A 19,038-nucleotide genomic window follows, 5' to 3' on the forward strand; every position below is an offset into this window, starting at 1 on the left:
TATATTTTTTTTAAATGTTTTTGTGTCGTTCTGTAACTGCAGAAAGGATACATAATTTAAGGATCAGTATAATTATAAATAAACCACGTCCAGGAGCTCGGAGCAAAGTGTAACGGCTTTAAATTATTGTTAAACCCTGTATTTACTGAATAATGTTAATCTTGTATCAATTACCTACTAGTGCTCTTTTACATAATCGGTCCGGGTCATTAATAATAACATGATGTCTGTAATTTTTTCACCAGGCATTTCAGATAATTGTCATGAATTGATATGATATTATTAACACCCAGTAGGTTATCACTGTAAAATCAACAAGATGTTTACACTTTACTCTCACATGTATGTTTCTAGAAAGATTAAACGTGCAAAAGCATGTTCCTTACACATTTATATTTCAGCGTATTTACAGTTTCAGTTCAATCAGTGTTGTTGGCGATATACTTGTGACTCCTAAAAAATGAAATGTTGATTTAATTAAATTTATTGTCATGTATAAACAAAACAGACGCGCAGGCGCTACCAAAAGTGTTACGTATAAGCCGGTTTTTAGTTAAAAAAGGTGGTTGGGAAAGTGCTCTTCGAGAGTGTGTGTGTGTGTGTGTGTGTGTGTGTGTGTCACACTTCGGTGCGGATCTGAGTGGGAACGAGCGCAGCGGCCCCCTCTCACATGTAATTAAGAACAGTGAGGTGCGTCCGTAGGAAGTCTGCGGGGGGGCCCATTGTCCCGCAACGTGCGCGCCGCACACAATGAAATTAAATTGACATTTTTGTAATGCCTGTCTCTTGCAATTGCCGCGACACGTTTTCGGCCTTATTCTATTCGCAGCGCAGAAATGAAAGAAGGTTCTTGAAGAAAGTTTCGTGCTGTCTGACTCTGTCTGTCTGTCTGTCTGTGTCTCGCCGGCCTTGTTGCCCGGTGTCGGGCTTTAAACAGACTATTATTAATATGATGCGTCACATATTATAATAACGTCTGTGTCACACAACGGACAGCGTGTGGAAAAGGCTGTAAGGTCAAGGTATTTTTCGGCGCGCGCGCTCGCTCTTTCAATTCCCGTTGTTTTGTTTTGAGAAACTTTGGAGCCGCACTCACGTTTTCTTTAAAAGTGCAGCGTGCGGAGCCCGTCGGAAAAGGGCACGTTTTCAGCAAACACAGCCGACCTGGGTGTCCGCATGCAAATTCCTGTTTTGATTCATCTCGCTCCACTTTTCTTCCTTTGCTTCCTTCTCTTCTTCTCCAATTAGAATTGATCTTGCATGAGGCTCTCGCGCCGCGGCCCCGCGCGCCCGCAGATGTTGGCGCGCCTTTAATAAATCCACGAGACACATCTGAATGAATCATTCCGGACGGATCCCCTTGTTTTTTTGTTTTTTTTTTGTTTTTTTTCCTCCGTTCTGATGTCTCCGTGTTATTCTTGGCTTGTTATCGTGACAGATGCGCCGCTTGTCGCGCGCTCCGCCGGCCCTGTCAATGGGACGGGGGACCTAAAGAGGCCCCGGACCCCTCGGCTGCCTCGGGCTCTGCAGTTGGTGCTCAATTGTCCCACCGTGACAATGATTCAATGCGCTCCAAAGGAAGACGACAATAAAGAAAAGGTCCCGGCATCGGCAACAATAAAATGTGCACTTTTTGGGACACATTTGAGGGGCCGCGGGAGCCGCAGCAGCTTCCCGATCCAAAGCAAAGCCTGTAGGGATAATCGTCATGATTATTGTCATCATCTTCGTCGTCATTATCGTCGTCGTCGTCGTCGTCACCCCTGAACAACCGTACGGCAACAGTAAAGTGAAACACCTTAGATGCAGGATATTATTTTTAAAGTTAACAGCAGAACTGCCGTAAACGTTGCTCTTATTCAACTATGCATTCGAATCCGATTATTAGTTAGTTATTTTTTATTTAAGTGTTTGATGGCACTCTTAATGAAAACTGTGTTTAGCAGAGGTACATTGCTTGCAGAAATGTATGTAAACTCCTCAAGAATCCAGAGACAGCTACATGAAGCAGTTTGCTGCATTTTGTCACCGCTGCAGGTCGAGTATATTACAATTATAGCCAAAAAGAGTGTGAAACCAAGTCTCAGTGTTAACAGCAGTCACAGACTTGGAAAGAGACTACAAACACAGGACTGAACAATTCACAAAGCATTACAAAAATAACTTTAAAAGTGCATTCAGTTGCTTTGAAGACTACCAGGTACAAATGTAATCGCAGTTTATGTAAAGGGACATGACTGATGCCTTTGCCTGTGTTTCTAAGAGGAACAATATGTATTGAAATTACCCTGAAGCGACATATTTTCTTATTCTACAGCAGTATGTGTGATATAAAGATCTAAACGTCTCGCTTTGTTTTTTTCCATTTAAAATGCATGCTCAATGTGCCATGTAATTGTGGAAACCGATTATATCAAGTTCTTATCTTATTAATTTTGTTCAACACGACACTTGAGGTGCTTAGCAGTGTTGGTAACGGATGCATTACTTTAAGACATTTTAAGTCATTTAAAGACATTTTAGTATTACTTAATGCTGAACAGTTCATGTTAAACAGGAAAAGTGCACATTTATTCTCAATGATTCTTTTTCATTATTTCCTACATTTACTATTATTCTACTGTATATTGAAGATCCTACAGTAAATACATTCCTCATCACAATTAATTGCCTCAAATACAGAAAGGTTATTTTAACCAATTTAGATTCATATTAATTTTAGTCTCTGACATATTTGTACTCCAGTGAGAATTTTCAAATAAAAACGCAAATGCTAGCAGAAACAAATTATTTGGCACCACTGAATCCTATCTGAGACATGTATGTGAGGTTAATGTAACCAAGATAAGGTGACTCTTGTTTTCCTGCCTGGGTGTGTGTTCAGTGTGTCGGTGACACAGTTTTGCGGTGTGAGACACTATGGACACATTTTGGACATGTGCTGTGAGCTCTGCAAACCACTGGCGTTGCACAGAAATCCAGACGTGCCTCTTGCAAGGTCATCCTAAATGAGCCTGCATGCCTGTGTCCGTGGCATCTTGTCATTCTCAGATCAACGGCCATAAGTGATACGTGCACACATGTACAGATGTGGACAGCCTGTGGGTCAAGCCCAGTTGGAGAGGATCTTCTTCATTGTGCCACGGTGAGGTGGCTGGGCGTGGAGGAGTGCCGTGGGCAGCCAGGGTGAGGGAAGGAAGCGGAGGAGTCTGAGAAAGAGAGATGGAGACACTGCTTGTGTTTGCTTAGGTCCAGATGGCCAGTTTGGGCAGGATTCAGTAATTAACCTTTTAGAGCACCCCCCCATCCACCCACTCACCGCTCCCTCCCAAACACCACCACCACCACCACTACTTCCTCCTCCTCTTCCCACCTCATACACACACCTTCACCTGCAGAATCCCAGGTTGCAAAAATCGGTGTCTCATGTTGTGCTGAATCAATCTGTCACAGTCATGTGCTCTCATAGGGAAACGAGTGAGGGAAAGAGGAAGAGACTGCGAGGCACCGGGGCGCCATTCTTTCAGTGCCTTATTTCGGATGAGAAGCTAAACGGTTAATAATGGACCTGAACTGTGGAAGGTTTTACTGTACGGTTAACTTCGGAAAGATTGGAACAACAGCCGAGTCATTAAATCGCCGTGGCGACGGGGGCTACAGGGAGAATTGAATTTGCTCCTCGGCCTCTGTGCTTTACAGCTAACCTGCCCATGTTCCCGTCAGTCCGCTGCTTTATAGTCCGATTTAAAACATCACCCGCCGCCCCACCACCAGATGGTTATAACTAATGTGTGTGAACAGGCACCCCCCCAGCCCCCCTTTAATTTGGTGAAGAGAGCGAGAGGGGAGGGAAGGAAACCGAATGCATTTGCCTTTATTAGGGCCGGCCGCTGGAGCGGGATAAAGTCACCGGCAGCAGGAGATATCAGGAAAGTCATCAAAACATTTCAACATAATCTTTAAAACTGACACGAGCAATTTGAATGAGGGGGAAAGTGTCCGAATCAGCAAACAGAGCCGGCACAAAGGGCTCCTTTTATGATTTCTCAGCTCGCAATTGATCTCCGGGTTTTTATTGCATTCATTATTTATTAAAAGAATTTGCAAGCTAAACATAACGTTAAACTAGTTTGCACTTGGGGACTGCACTTAGGAAATTGAATGGAAATTGCATTAGAGATGAACATCTGTGCTGTTTTTCCACTCCTGTGTTTATGGGCCTGTGTTTCTTTCTTTTTTTCAAAGGTGTATTGGATTAGCAGTTTTAACTATTTTTGCTCCAAGTGAACAACGCAGGAGACACGGGGCGGTACTTGTTATCGAGGCTTTGCCAACAGGGCTTTTTATATTTCAACTAATATGGATCAATAACAGGAGGGGGTCCGTTTTATTTCAGACGAAAGGCACACTGTTGTTACGCCAGTACTTAAACTGAGAAGCTTTTCATCCACGGGTGTTAGTTTCTTGGTTGAAGAAAAATGAACCTTAATCATTAACTAATGTAAACCTATTACTTATTAGAAAGCCAGGAGAAATTAGACTTTTCTTTTTTACTACTTTTGCTTTTTTTAGTCATTAATTTAAACAGTGTGGCATAATTCCGTTCATTGCCCGGAGCAGCGAACTAACCTCCTATAATGAGCATTTGGAGAGAAAGTCTGCATTTAAGAGATTAGGTGTCCAAACTGCATATTTCTACACCGCTTCATTTTAATGCCTTTTTTTTTGGGGGGGGGGGGGGGGGGTTTATTTAATTGAGCAAAATCTTTAAAACACAAGAAACCTGTTTATCTTAATGTCATTCTGGATGTTCTGACGTTTGCTTATGAAAGTTATGGCCAAAACTTAACATGATAACATGATAATAACATTTCCGTGTTCTTTTGGGCCTGTACACTGTTTTGACCTTCCAGGTTTCTTGACATGTTTTTACTAAAATAAGACAAAATGCTGCAGTGCATGCAGTGTTTTCAAGTTTGCTGATGATAACATGAATAGCATTTACAAAGTATTAATTATTGAAAAACATCACGTCACCATGAATAATTTCAGTTGGCTTTATATCACTTTGTTTTGAAGCAGGACTCAACCCAGCATGAGATGTAGGCTGAGCTCTAATGCGTTGCTGTGGTTCCCACACCGACAGCCAAGCACGGCCCCTGCCGGGGGTCTCTTAAGCACGAGCTCCAAACGGCACCGACCCAGGAAGGGGATAAAGAGTGGGGATGGACATGGGGGCAGAAACTGGGCTCTAAGGCAGAGGTGCTTCAGTAAAGGGTAGGCAGAAAGGGGCTCCTGCCATCCCCAGCAAGGACATTCAGGCACAAGGCTGCGTGCCGCCTCCTCAGCGTGTGCGTGAAATGCACGTGCACGTGTGTCGCCGACCACTCGATCCAGCCCATATGGACGGTTCGATGCCTGTGGCTTTGCCCGGGGCGCCTTCTCCCGGGAGGAGGGACGCATCGTGGCCTCTTCCGCTGCCTTTGCCTCACCAGTAACGTACAGCCACCGCTCTTTAATGTCAAGGATGAATAATGCATGTGTATTATTGTAGGTGTTGCGAGCTCGCGTCTGCGCAGACGCTCTCCTCCACCTGTTTTTGGTTCTAAATAATAAATTAATTGCAGGGCCACTCAAGGGCTGGAAGCCCTCAGCACTGGGCTGCGGTCAGGTTCCGGGTACTTTGCACCCCTTTGCCTCCAGTCTCATTAAATACGTAAAAGTGTGTGTTTTTTTGTCTATGTCGTTTAGATGACATTTCAGAAAGGGTGTGCACAGCTGTCTGCATGTACGTGCAGAGTTCCTTTAACACGAGGGGGTCTGCCCACCTGCTGCAGACCAGACCGCTGTTGGATGCTGGGTTTGCTCCAAAAACCACACGAGGTGATGCTTCTGTCAGGGGTTCGAAGCAAAGGGACAGCCTCCTCCCACTGCAGAACTTGAAGAAGGAAGGCTGTGACCTGGTGAATACACCCAACAGATCAATCTAGTAAAATGAATTATAGCTGATCCAAAGCATTTAAAATTATTTACATCGCTTTATATTTGAATATTATTTATTGAAAAAGACACAAAAGTTGTTTTTACCATGAACATTAAGGAAATGCCAAGTATGCGCTATTATAATGGAATTACAATGTAAATATAATTACCATAGACACCAATGTGAAATAGCTAAGTATTAAATTATTAAGTGTACTGCACTGAGGTGTTCCTTTGAAGAACGTAAAAGAGACATTTTATGAAGTAAATAATTGATTGAAAGATGTAGGTGACAAATAATTGACAGATAATTCACTGTCACATTTGCATAACGACTGAGTAGTACTGATGTGCCAGTATATGTGGAAACAGGCTTATTTTTACATTTAGTTTTTTTTTTAATAGTATTGAATGTCGCCTGATTTGAAAACATTTAACTGGCCGACTGGAATGAATCGAACGAAGATTTTGCCATTTGTTTTTAAGTTGATTGAGTGAACATTCCTACATTAGTGACCTCTGCCCCTTGCAGATTTATGGTGTTCCACTGCAGAAGCAAAGGTTGCAATACTTTGATATTTTTATAGCTTGCTGGGGATAGTGAGCTCTGAAATGTGGCTTGTTTGCCTCTGTGTGTGTGTGTGTGTGTGTGTGTGTGTGTGTGTGTGTGTGTGTGTGTGTGTTTGTGTCTTTTTGTGTGAACGAGTGTATGTGTGTGTTTACTGGGGCCGAGGTCTTATGAAACAACCTGTGACCGTGCGATCTCTCATTAATCTCCGGTCTGCTCTGAGCCACAGCCTTTTTAATAACTGGCCCCATGCGTAACCGATGAATTAGAGGCAAAACAAAGACACATGTAGTCAATTAGAGATGGAAATGTGCGACAGTCGAGACACGGGGCCCTGCGGACGAGTCCCGTCTGCCCACACTTTCCAGCAGAAGTTGCCATGATTTTTTTTGGCCTTTGACGTGACTCTAAGCTTCAAAGTAAAGGCAACATATAAAAATGGTGCATAATGCGGGCATCTGTGCATATAAGGAGAGCTAATGGCACAGAGTCTGCTTGGGCCCAGATAAGGAAGAAAAGTGTGTCCCATCAGTTTGTATGAGAGTGTATAAACAAGGGACAGGAAAAATGTGTGTATGTGTGTGTGTTTGTGTGCATGCATGTTGAGTGTGTTGGGAACGGGGGGGGGGGCATGGGGTGGATCTGCCAGATGGAGGAAACCTGTCAAGCATTTCAAAAAGATAAAAAATTACCTCCCTCCTCCCCCCACCTTTTCCACCTAAAGTAAGAAAGGAAAAAAAAAAAAAACCAGAGCCACTGGTGTCATTTTGACTTTGGGAAAATCTTCTCCCTCAGCTTAATGACACATCTGCAGCCGGGCTATATTTATTACAGTCATGTAGAATAAAATTGATTGTCTCCTAAAATTAATTTTTGGTTTGCCTCTAGCACTGCTTTAATAGAGGACACTGGGCTCTGTGCAGAAGTATTGTTTAATCACATTAATATCACAGCCCCCAGGACAGCCGAGATAATTGTACAAACGAACATAGAAATATGTATCTCTAACTTTTATGATTGAATTATGCAAATTACTTATCTCCTGCCCTTCCAAGCACTAATCATCTAATTAGGAGTGATGTTTTAAATGGTTGTTTTTGGATGGGGGTATGTGGGAAGCAGGGAGCAGAAAATTGAAAGTGACATTAAAATCGCCAAAGTAGTTTGTACCGGAAGAGCTGGTGTTTCTCCCCCCTTTGTGCGCGCGCGCGGCGTTTGTAGTGAGATTAGCCTAAAAGATCATTAATATAATTTTGTTTAGCGTTTCACAAGCTTGTTAAATGAGACCCTTAATCTTTAATTTTCCAGTTTTGACAAATTGCATTTATGGCTCAAAATATCTGCCTGACACGGAGGTGTCGGACGCGATGAGGGCGAAACACTCGAAGCGCGCGAGCGAGGAAGCGCTAACTGGCTTCGCCTCAGTTTTTTTCCCTTAATATTTTATGATGCGTTTAGCAAGTGGGCGCAACCCCCCCACGCCGGTGGCAGCCCACGCATCGGCGCTGTGTCACTGGACTGTTGGCGAGGGGTTAAAACAACAACTGGCGGCTAGAATCGCACGAGAGGAACGACGAAAAGTCTTGGAATTCAGTCAGTGAGGTAAAAAAAAAAGGAAGAAAAAAAGAAAGGATCCAGACGAGATGCAAGAAGAAGCGACGCGCTCCTCCTCTCTCTCGGAGGATCAGTATTTACAGTTGTCTCGTGAATCTCTGACATCTGGAACCAATAATCTCCCCCCCCCCCCCCCCCCCCCCCAACCACCACGATTTTACCTCCCATACTCTGCTACCCGGGTCTCGGGCGACCGCATCACCTTCAGATCGTCGCCGCCGATCTCGCGCTTTCATCCGCAGCGATTTTGATCAGCGCGAGCGACGGGGGCGGCGCGAGGCGCCGGGCGCGCGGTAACTATAGCCCGCGAGAGCGGCTCGAGGACAAGAAGGAGTTGTCACCTCGCGCCAGATACCCGCCTCAACGTAAACGGCGCTCGAGACGCCGCATTTTCTTCCGTTTCGCTCTAACGAGGTGTCACTGTGCTTCACTTTGTTTGCAGGTTAAAAACAGCAACAGCGCTGGGTGACGATGAAGGATTGTGACAGTGATGGTGACGCCTGACCTTAAGGGAAAAGGGTTGGAGGGGAAGGGGGGTTGGAAGGTACTTGTGTGTGTGTGAGAGGGAAGGAATTTGCCGAAAACAGAGGCGGCACACTTGCTCCCCTGTGCTCTTTTCTCCCCAAACACCTGCTTTTTCCATGGCGACGCCTCACACTGCTGCCCGTCAGCTGTGTCACCTCTCCTGCCCTTTCTGTGTGACGCTCACGTTGGATGTTTGTTTTTCGCGGGCCGCTGCTGCTTACACCACAAACAAACAGGCGTCCGCGATGCGGCTCCCTCCGCGTTTCGGCAGCGTGCCGCTCCGGGCCCGACGCCGCGGGGCTACAGGTGGCCGGTCGGCATCGGCGCGGTTCTCGCCCGCAGAGCCCGCACGCACCTCTCTGGATCTGGGTTGGATAACGGGGGGCGGCTGGAGGCGGGTGGGGGCGGTCGGCCTCTTCGTCCTATGACATCATGGTCGGCCCCGGCTTCTTGACGGGATGTTTGAGGGATTACTCGCTCTTCCCGGGAAGCTGGGCCCAATTACCCCGCTGCACGGCCTGAGTGGAAACATGCCCAGGGTTCCGGAAGCACGTTTCAAAGCGGAGCCCTGCCACCGGGGCTGTTTGCGCTGCCTGAGGTCTCGCTGACGCGTGCGTTTAAACCATTCGTTTTGCTCTGTTTGTGACAGGGCAATTGGTGGGGACGTCACCGCTAACACGGTGTACCCTGGTACAGGCCAGCTCCTCAATCTGTACCCAGCTCATGAGCTCTCTTAATTTTCTTATAAACGTTTTGGTTAATCAGTGAAATGTTTAAGTTAATCAGTGATAATATCAAAGCGAAAGCTAAGAGAAAGGGTGAACAAGACTGTCCAAATCCTGCCTTTTCAATCACCATAAAAAAAGAGTTGAGCAGTGATCCTTGTTTCCTTTCAGACTTTATCTCAGGGACAGCTGGTATCGTAGTGGTTAGAGCAACTGCCCTTGGACCCAAAGGTCACAGGTTGGAGCTTCACCTTTGGCAGTATTACCCTTGAGCAAGGTACTTACTCTCAATTGCTCCAGTAAAATTACCCAGCTGAATAAATGGGTAAATAATTGTAACCTTAACATTGTAAGCTGCTTTTGAGAAAAGCATCAGCTAAATGAATAAATATAAATCTCCTGGCCAAGGTGGACTGGTGTTACGGTGACCCAGTCCTGCGGCCTCTTTCGGAAGCTTTGCACCTGGGTTCCTCGGACCGGTCTGAAGGTGTCAGTGTCTGTGAATGAGCCAATGCATGTTGCTCCCTCCCGCTTCTGCTTTATTCCACAGCTCCACGTCCTCGAACCCGACACAGCACAGACCATGCACCACTTCTCATCAGGGACCCCTTGGCATCCAATACGGAGCGACGTCACGTTGGCTCCAATTCATTTTTTATTCATTCCAATCTTATTTAAAGCAGTGTTTAGGGGAGAAAAATGGCCGGCTTATAGGAGGGTCATAACGCTCGCTTTTTACTGGGAACATCCGTCTTAAAGGACTATCTCACAATGTGCTCCTCCCCCCCACTCCCTGTTCAGTGAGGCCATTACAAGGTAGTGTGTGAGTTTCCATTTGCCTACAGTAAATAGAATGTCAGAGGTGCCACTGGGAAATAAATACGTCGGGCGGCTTTTTAAACGGCAGCCGGCGAAGAGGAGGCTCGAAGCCTTGCGCTCCGGATTGATTTATCCAGCTGCCTGTAATGACTGCAGATGTGGACCTGTTATTCTAGATGAGCAATGAACTTGATGAGTTGATAACACGGGTCCAGGCCAGCCTGCTTTTAATTACTGCCCGGGAATTTATTTGTACCGACCAGTGATTTAGCGTGGCCTGGGGTGTCACTGCCCTTCTAAGTTCCCCTCGCGAGGCTCGCACAGGTGACCTTGGCCTGGTCGCTCCATCTCCCATCTGTGTGTTTCTTTTCTGCCGCTGGGTCCCTCCGCGTGGCCGCGTGTGTAGGTGCGTCTTTGCGTTTACGTGGCACCGCGGCGCGTTTAAGTGCAGTCGTGCCCCAGGTCTGCAGAGCACTCGCACCCTTTGAACCCTTTGGTGTAACGCCAGGAACCACAGCCATCCGAGCCTGTGATACAGCTAATTGCTCCGTAACACACAGGCGAGTGCCTCGGACAGGGAGAGCGGGGGATCGCACAGACAGCCAACATACGGAGGGCTTTCGCAGTGTGCTGTGCGTGCGAGCGCGCGCCTGCGTGTGCGTGAGATGCCGCTTGTTTGGCTCTCGTGGGGGGTTTGTTGTGTGCCTGCCAGCGCGTGTTTACAAGTTTTGTTTGCACACATTTTTTGTGAAGGTGAGGTATGCGTTCAATGCATGTGCGATGTGTGCGTGTGTGCGTGCGTGTTTGTGCGCGCTCGTCTGACATACACACACCTGTCTACCACACACCAGATGACTCCGTGCACCATCAGGCTGAGACGTCTCCCTTCTCACCTCACTCACCCCCCCGCGGAAGGCGTACCGTAACACGCCGCTCGACACCCCGAAGACCTCTGTTATTTAATCGAAGCGTTAAAGAGCAGCCTTCCCTCCCCAGCGCACCCTCACAGACTGGGCCAAATCGGGGGCGGGGGCTCGAACTCAACATTTCATTTTGGCGTGCCTCATTTGAGGCCACGTGCCGCAGTAATACGGGACCCGTGAGATTTGCGGTGCCTTTTAGAGAGCGGCGCGCGAAGCCCGTCTAACAGCGTGCTAAGAGCTCCTTTCGAGGAACAGGCCTGTGTTTGGCGGCGAGGCGGCAGCCTCTCGTCTCCCTGCTTCCGCTCCTGGCCGCTTGCACCACATTTACTGTTTCTCTTGTGCTCGCAGCCTCGTTGTGCTGCAGTGGAGCCGCCGCTGCGTTGTTTGCCATCATGAGCGCCCCGGGCCCCGGATTTATGGCCAGAATTTGGAAGATGATGATGATGATGATGATGATGACGACGATGATGATGTTGTACTTTCAAGCAAGTTATTTCTGTCTAATTAAAAAAGAAAACAAGTCAGCACTGTGACAAAAAAATGCAAATCTTTTTAAGGAGGAGGTAGTTGTTTATTAAAATTAATACCGCTGAAAGGTTCTGCTGATCCTTGTGCAGCTTGTGCAGCGGAATCGCCCGCTTGTGCGCAGCCCAAAGTACAAAAGGCAGGCGCCGGGCGAACGAAGCGGGGCGAATGTGGACGGAGAGAGCGGGACGCCGGCCCGTCAGCGGGATCACGGAGAGCTGCTGTAAAGACTTATCAGGGAGATAAATCTGCGTGAATCCAAGGACACAAATAATATGTGCGGCGCCCGAGACTGACTTCAGAAATCATAGAAGGCCGCAGATGGGGGACCTGCAGGGCTGCATCGCACAGCAGCCTCTTTCTTTCATGTTCTTTCTTTTTTTGGTTGGGGGTGGGGATGATTTCTGATCAGGTTGGGAATGAGGTGATTTACCGCTCCACTTCACCACGACTGATCAGTCGGACGCAGACGGCGCTGCTTAACACAAGAGTCTTTTGTCGGCTTTGCGGACCTCGCTTTGCGCGCGGAGCGCCGGGATACGTTTTCAGTTCTGTTTTATGTTTTGCCCCTGCTCTCACGTCCCCAGCACTGCCGTGCCCCACACACACAAACGCACAAGAAGGGAGAGTGTCTTTGTCACAATGCAAAGCTAACCGATTGATAGGTCGTACGTATTGTTTCATTTCTCTGTCCGCTTGGGAGTGTTTTCCTATCTGCGCCATGCGTTTGGACATGGGTTCAGTCCCCACTGACTTTGTGTGTTCTCCCCGAATTCACTTTAGTGTCCTCCCTCGCTGCAAAGACGTGTTTCAGGTGAACCGGTGACTCTAAATTGCTGTTAGTGTGTGTGTGTGTTATACTCTGTTGTGTTGTTCTGTAGGTGGGAGAGTGACTTTAGGATGTTAACTGCTGAGTTACCTTGAACAAAGACGTCAGCTGAATTCTACTTAATAATTATTGTTCATCACTTTGCAGAAAAGCATCTGCTAAATGAATAAACGCAGCGAATTAATGCCTCTCGCCGTTTGGCCGTTTCCCTCCTCTTGGATGTAAATGCAGGTATAATGGAAATGTGGCCATTACATTCAGAACAGGTGGTAGGTAACCTTCCGCTTTTATTGCCTGCATTTGAATATATGGCCATAGCCCGGGTCTTGTTTCGGTGAACTGGAGGATGGCGTAGGAGTGGGTGCTGGTGTTGGGTCGGGGGACTGGCAGTCTGGGTTGTGGCCAATCGGAGGGCAGCATTCTGGCACTCCCAGAACAACCCCCAAGAGAAGCTGCCGTGCAGTTTACGAGCGTGCGGCGTCTGCACAAACTCATACCTCACTCGCATTCCACATTCCGCAAACTTTGATGTAGGCATGTGTGCATGTTCCTGACGCTCACGCATTCCACACGCACACACAAAACGTGGAACATACATGCGCACGCACCCAAAAGCTCCATAATCCTGCTCATGCGGAGTCTCACACTCCCGATGAGTCTGACCAACACCAAGCCAGGTTTGGAAAGTGTGGCTGTAGAATGACAGCATTGAGCCGCCTTCAGGAGTTTACCCAGTGATAGAGCTCTCTACTTTTTTCTGTATCCATTCAGAGTAAGAGGTGGGGTATGAACCTGGGTGCTTTCGGTGCAAAAGGCAGCAGCTCTAGCCGGTGCGCCACCTGCTGTCCATATGCGGCGTCCACAGGGTGTGTATGATTCCAGAAAGCAGGGCGCTGTGAGAAAAAGGCGCTTGTAGTTGACAGACGCTTCCCGCTGTCGCCGCCGATGGAGAAAACAGAGAGGAGCCTCAGGTGTGGAGAAAACTGTCTTGTGCTGTTCCCACTGTACATGTGGCACAATTTGGAGCTGTTCGCCGGGGAGTAGCGTGTTTGGACGAGAGGTTTTTATTGTGTTCCTGGTCAAGGTAGCTGCACTGGCTCGGTGCGTTCGAAGGAACTCCACTCAGAGTTGCTTGAACTCTCTCCCGAGTTCACTTAACAGAGCCCACTTGGCTGTGACGGAGCACTTTGCGTCCATTATGGGCCGTGTTGTTGGAGTGCGGGGTCGGGGGGGGGGGCACGCATCCGTCCCACCGATTTGCCGTTATGTGACCGCTTCAGTGTGCCAGCTGTGAGTGCGGTGCGAGGGCAGGGGGCGGGTCCCATGTTTGTGGTGGGCACCCCCACCCCCTCACCCCCCCACTCAGAAAGGCCGCTCTCGTCCACGACGCAGGGCTTTCACTGTAACCGGAGCAGCCTGTTTCTTTTATCTCACTGAAGGGTTTTTTTGGGGTGGGGTGGGGGGTTGTGGGTTCGGCTGAGAGGTCGGGGGAAGGGGAAAGGGGGGCCTGTCTCCCTCTTATGAAAACAATCAGGCTCCGTGAGGTTTCATTACAGGGTAATGTCTCACCAAATTGTTCCGGGTAGTTAAAATGAAATGAAGTGAATTAGGGAAACAAGAAGGAGAGCATGCAGAACGCTTTATTGCTTTCCTTTGAAGCGACGACGACAATAATCTCCTTCAGCTACGATTCTGCCTCAGATACCATATCACAGAGGGTAGGCGGTGGGTGGGGGGCACACAATGTTCTCCTGTGTTCCTGGGTCTCTTCTGCTTTCCAGTCTTATTTCCGACCTGTTGAACATGAATTTGTGTGTGTGTGCGCGTGTGTTTGCTTGTGGGGTCATAAAGTTCCGCTTCCTCTAAGGTGATGGCAACAGGGTAAAGTTGAGTACCCCCATGGAGCACCCTGTGTGCTGTGAAGGATACAACATGCTGTTTGAGCTCTTTTATTTATCTTGCAGTGCTACAGTACCTACGATTATTTACCCATGTAATTTTACTGGAGTAATTTAGAGTAAGTACCATGCTCAAGGGCACTACAGCTGGAGGTGGGATTCAAAGCAGCAACCTTTGGATGCAAAGGCAGCAGCTCGAGCTCAGGAAGTGTTCGCACCTCGATCAGGGCTGCAGCGGCAGGAGGGCCATTTCAACGGGGAACCTTTGGTTTGCAAGGCAGCGGCTCTCAGCACCGCGCTGCTCTTCCAGCCATGAAAACTCCTTTATAAAGGAGCTGGAGCTCAGTCTCTTAGCGGCTCCAAAATGGCAATTTCTTGTCGATGACTCTGTTTCTTATTGAAGTATTTATTCATTGAACCCATTGTTTTGTCCTTATTACCTTCTTTTCATTCTCTCTTTGACTTACTGTACAACTTGTGTGTGTGTGTGTGTGTGTGTGGTGTGTGTGTGTGTGTGTGTGTGTGTGTGTTGCGATACGTGCATGTTTATCTCTAGGTTCATCGGTAACCTTGAATGTGCTCTGCAGATGCTGTACTGCAGTAGACGGCAGATACGGTGAGAAGGAGACACTGTACGTTCATGTGTCAGTAGCTGGGCCGCGCTGTGCGGTGCGGTAAAACTCCCTCATGTGAGCGAGAGTCCATTTGCGGTCATGAGACGTTGTACACAGCGACGAGTCTTGGAAACTTTCGTGGCACCGTGCATCCCGTGTCCTCTTTTGCACGGCCTTGCATACGGCACCTCGGAGGCTCGGTTCTGCAGCACCGGCGACCGGCGCGGTGCATGTCGCCCTGCAGCAGCGCTGGGAAAGTTGGGCTACGGAGGCCGTTTGGGCTGCGTAAGCAAACCCGCGCTGGGATTGCGACTCGGTGTCGAAGCTCCGCCCGGCAGCTGCCATGGCGGTCCCGGATTGCAGCGGGTGGGGGTGGGGGGATGCTGGCGAGCGGGAGGGGACGGCGGAGGCTCCTGACAGATGTCCGGCTTGGCCTCACCGCGGCCCCGAGCGCGGGGCTGCTGGGTAATGGATGGGCCTGTTTTTATTGAAAGATCACTCCGGCTGCGAAGGCTTTTCACTGGGCCGTAAATCAGGCCCTCTCTGCCGCCCGGCCCGCGGTTTATGTCATCCGGGGCTGGAGAGCGGAGCCTCTGCCTTTCTCCCTCCGTGCCCTAATCAAAGCCTGCCACGCCAGGGACAGCCAGCTTTATGTCCCTCATATTGGCTCCTGCAGCAGCCCACGCACACGGAGCCCTCGTCTCCTCCTCCCGGAGCCATTCCTCTTATCTGTGTCCTTCCCTCTTTCCCTCGCATTGTTGTCGAGGAAGGCGTTCGGTGAGCCCGGCGACACAATGAAGACGTTTGGGCTGCGGCAAATATTCCGAAAAGCCTCGCATGAAGCACAGGTGCAGCAGCAGCAGCAGCGGCAGCAGCAGCAGCCAATTAAAATGCCGTGGGACTCACGCGACGGTGAAATTCTCGCCGCTTCTCGTGTGATTCGCCAGAGGACAGGAATGTGTCCACGGGCAAAAGGTCAAAGTGGGGGCGATGCTCTCAGGGAGGAATTCGCGTCCTGCTTTTGACTGTCTCTGAAGGGTCGCGCTCGAAAGCTTTTGAGAAACACTTGACGAGCGTCAAGTCAGACGCAGTTGGGCTGACGGAGGATAAAGGCAGCGCTCCGAGAGGGAGTCCCGGCAGCGGACCCTCGAGCCCGCGTCCGGGAGTCCGCGCGGTGCCAGCTTTTAACGAAATGGAGCGACGCGACCCTCGGAAAGCGCCGGATTAAGGAAGCGCGCTAATTCTTTCAGTGTGCTGGGCTCCATCCCCTCTCAGGTTAATGGGAAACAGGCCGGGTCCCTTAACCGCCGCGTGTATGTGCGCGTGCGTGTGGGCCCGAGCAGGCCGACCTGTGGTGCAGAACCTTCTCCGCACGCACGCACGCGCACGCACACACACACACACACACACACACACACACACGCGCACGCACGAGGCTCTTATCTCCCTGTTGCATTAAAACTGCTGAAACGGCACGTCGCTATCACTTTCCCTCTGCTCTCCCTACAATGGCTGTTAATGACTGAGTTGATGTAGTTGAACATTTAGTTAATAAATATGTCAAGAGTTTTACCACACTTTCCCCCCCCCACCCCCTCCTTCGGCATCCACTGCTCCCCTCGCTCCTCGCGTCTCGGGGTAGTTTTGCGGCGCGCGGAGAAATTGCAATTAGTTTGAGATTTACGCTACGATGACAGACAGTGGTGTATAAATAGAGGTTAAACACACAATTTACATATTAATTTCATGATTCATTTAATCAATGATTTATGTGGATATAGATTGCTTTTAATCCCCCTCTCAGGCGCACTGTTTTTCCCTCCTTTTTTCTTCTCCTCTTCACCAAGCATGACAGAATGAAGTAGTTTACTGAAGCACTCTCTCTCCCCCATCCCTCCCTCCCTCTCTCTCTCTCCCTCCCTCCCTCCCTCCCTCCTGTCTGTTTCATCTCTCTCTCCTCTGTCTTTCTCCCTTTCCTAGCGGTGCGCTCAATTGGAGAGGAATTTGAGGCGAACGGCTCCGAACGGCGCCCCTAATTGGTTTAATTTTTCAGTGCGGCACCCGGGCCCCGACACGAGCTCGCCGAGCAGCGCTTCTCCGGGCGCTCCGCCGTGCGGGATCCCGTCCTTCCGGCCGCCTCGGGTCCTATATCGGCGGGCGCTCGGCGGCTCCGGGCGACGGGGCCCAGAAAAACGAGGAAGCGCTAATGGCGGCGGTGCGAGCGCTAACGGTGCCGGCGCATGCGTGCACGTCGCCTCGTCGCTCCAGGAAATAAGTGCATAAAGAGGACACGCGGAAGTGACTTTGAGGCTAATTACGAAAAGGCGGCGTCACGACATGAAGCGCTATTGGTGAAAATGTTAATTAGCGCCAGTAGCGGCGGAGCTACAGGAGGGCTTCCATGGCGCCTGGACTGTTAACACGTGTAGCTCATGCGAGCGCATCCTCGTTCTTCGTTATGCTGTAGAGCGCAGGCCGAGGGGGAGGCCAGGTGCGCATCTATCGTTCGGGGGCGTAGACGCCGCCGAGGGCGCTCTGGAACCCTGCGAACGTCACTCGCAGTTCAGGCCTCTGCGACTCTTTGACACTTTTTGCGGCTGTCTCACGTGGACACGTCGGCGGTCGCTCAACGATCATCTCGCGCGTGTCCTCGGTGCGCGTCTGCACGGCGAGTCCAGGCACGGCGTCGCGCGACCGGGCCTTCTCCAAACCTCTCGGTCCTCAACCGGCGTCCCGTCCAAAGTCCTGCGTTGGCCGTGCGGCGTAAGTCAGCTTCCTGGTCCCAGACTGCTCTCGAACCCGCCCGCGGCCCTTTGCGTCCGCATCTCCAGAGCTCGTTGACGCCGTCGCACGGCACAATCCGGAATAAAGTTGCACGTGCGCGCGCGTCGGGCTGGGGGTCCGCAGTCTCTCCGTCACTGTCCCCTTACAGAGTAATGACTGCTCGCACGAGGCCAGATCCCCACTCACAGCACACCTCTTTGACATTTGTTCCTGGGGAATTATTCACACTTTATCTTGGGATGCTGGAGCGTTTTTATCAGGACAACAATTGGATTGTGCAGCCGGGGAGAAAAAAAATGGTAATTGAGTATTTTATCAGACACTTCCGCCAAACGGACTTTTGTAAGTCGTAAATGAAGATTAAAGCCCTTGTTGGCAGAGAAGGAACAAATTGGAATGATTTATTATTGGTGACATCAATATGTCACTGCTCGGAAACCAAATGAAAATAGGGAGAGGGGAAGGAGTGGGAGCGAGGAAGGGGGTGGGAGTGGGGGGTGGAGTGTGTGTGTGTGTGTGTGTGTGTGTGTGTGTGTGCGCGCGTGTGTGTGTGTGCGCGCGGACGAGGGAAGGTGCAGCGCCGCCACTCGTCCTGCGGGAGGTAAATAATGCGCTTTACTTATTAGGCAGTAAAGTTGCGCTCCGACGGCATCATTAGGGCGACACAGCTGTTGCCGCTCGGCCGCCGCCTGAATTAAGCGTGGTAAAAAAAAAGAGACGCGCGTGTGAGCGGCGACAGTGACCGCCGGTTCGGTGACAAGGACTGATGGAGGCACTGGGAGGAAGGAGAGCAAGGTAATGGGGGCCGTTAGCCCCCACGTCCCCGCCATCCGTCCACGCGGACATTAAGGCTTGCGATGGCGCTTTCAGCCTCCCGCTTAACCGATGAACCGGTTAATAATTTACTTTATTTATCACGGCATCCTTATTCGCTCGCAGTTCAGGCCTCTGTGACACTTTGACACTTTTTGCGGCGCTTTGACGCCTGAACGCGACTCCTACCGATGAAGCTAACGTGCTAATGATGCTAAATTAACGCACAAACGTGTAATTTTGTGCGAGCGTCCAGCAAACACATGGGCTGACGTGCGGTGACTCGTATGGGATGAAGATGCCGAGGACGGACGAGTAGATTGAAATAAAGCAGACAGCGCTGACTTTTGGAGGAGTTAAACAAATGAGATCGAGTTCATGAATTCACGATATTCCCGTTGGCGCTCAAGGGAAACTTC

The 19,038-nt window shown here is 49.6% G+C and overlaps 1 protein-coding gene across 3 annotated transcripts in view; it reads left to right on the forward strand.

The window, feature by feature from the left end:
• Positions 1–19,038, forward strand: part of dacha (dachshund a) — a 122,113-nt gene that overhangs the window by 1,152 nt on the left and 101,923 nt on the right. The gene's annotated exons all lie outside the window — the stretch shown is intronic.

Source organism: Scleropages formosus, chromosome 4 (genome assembly GCF_900964775.1).
Source record: "Scleropages formosus chromosome 4, fSclFor1.1, whole genome shotgun sequence".
NCBI classification, from domain to species: domain Eukaryota; kingdom Metazoa; phylum Chordata; class Actinopteri; order Osteoglossiformes; family Osteoglossidae; genus Scleropages; species Scleropages formosus.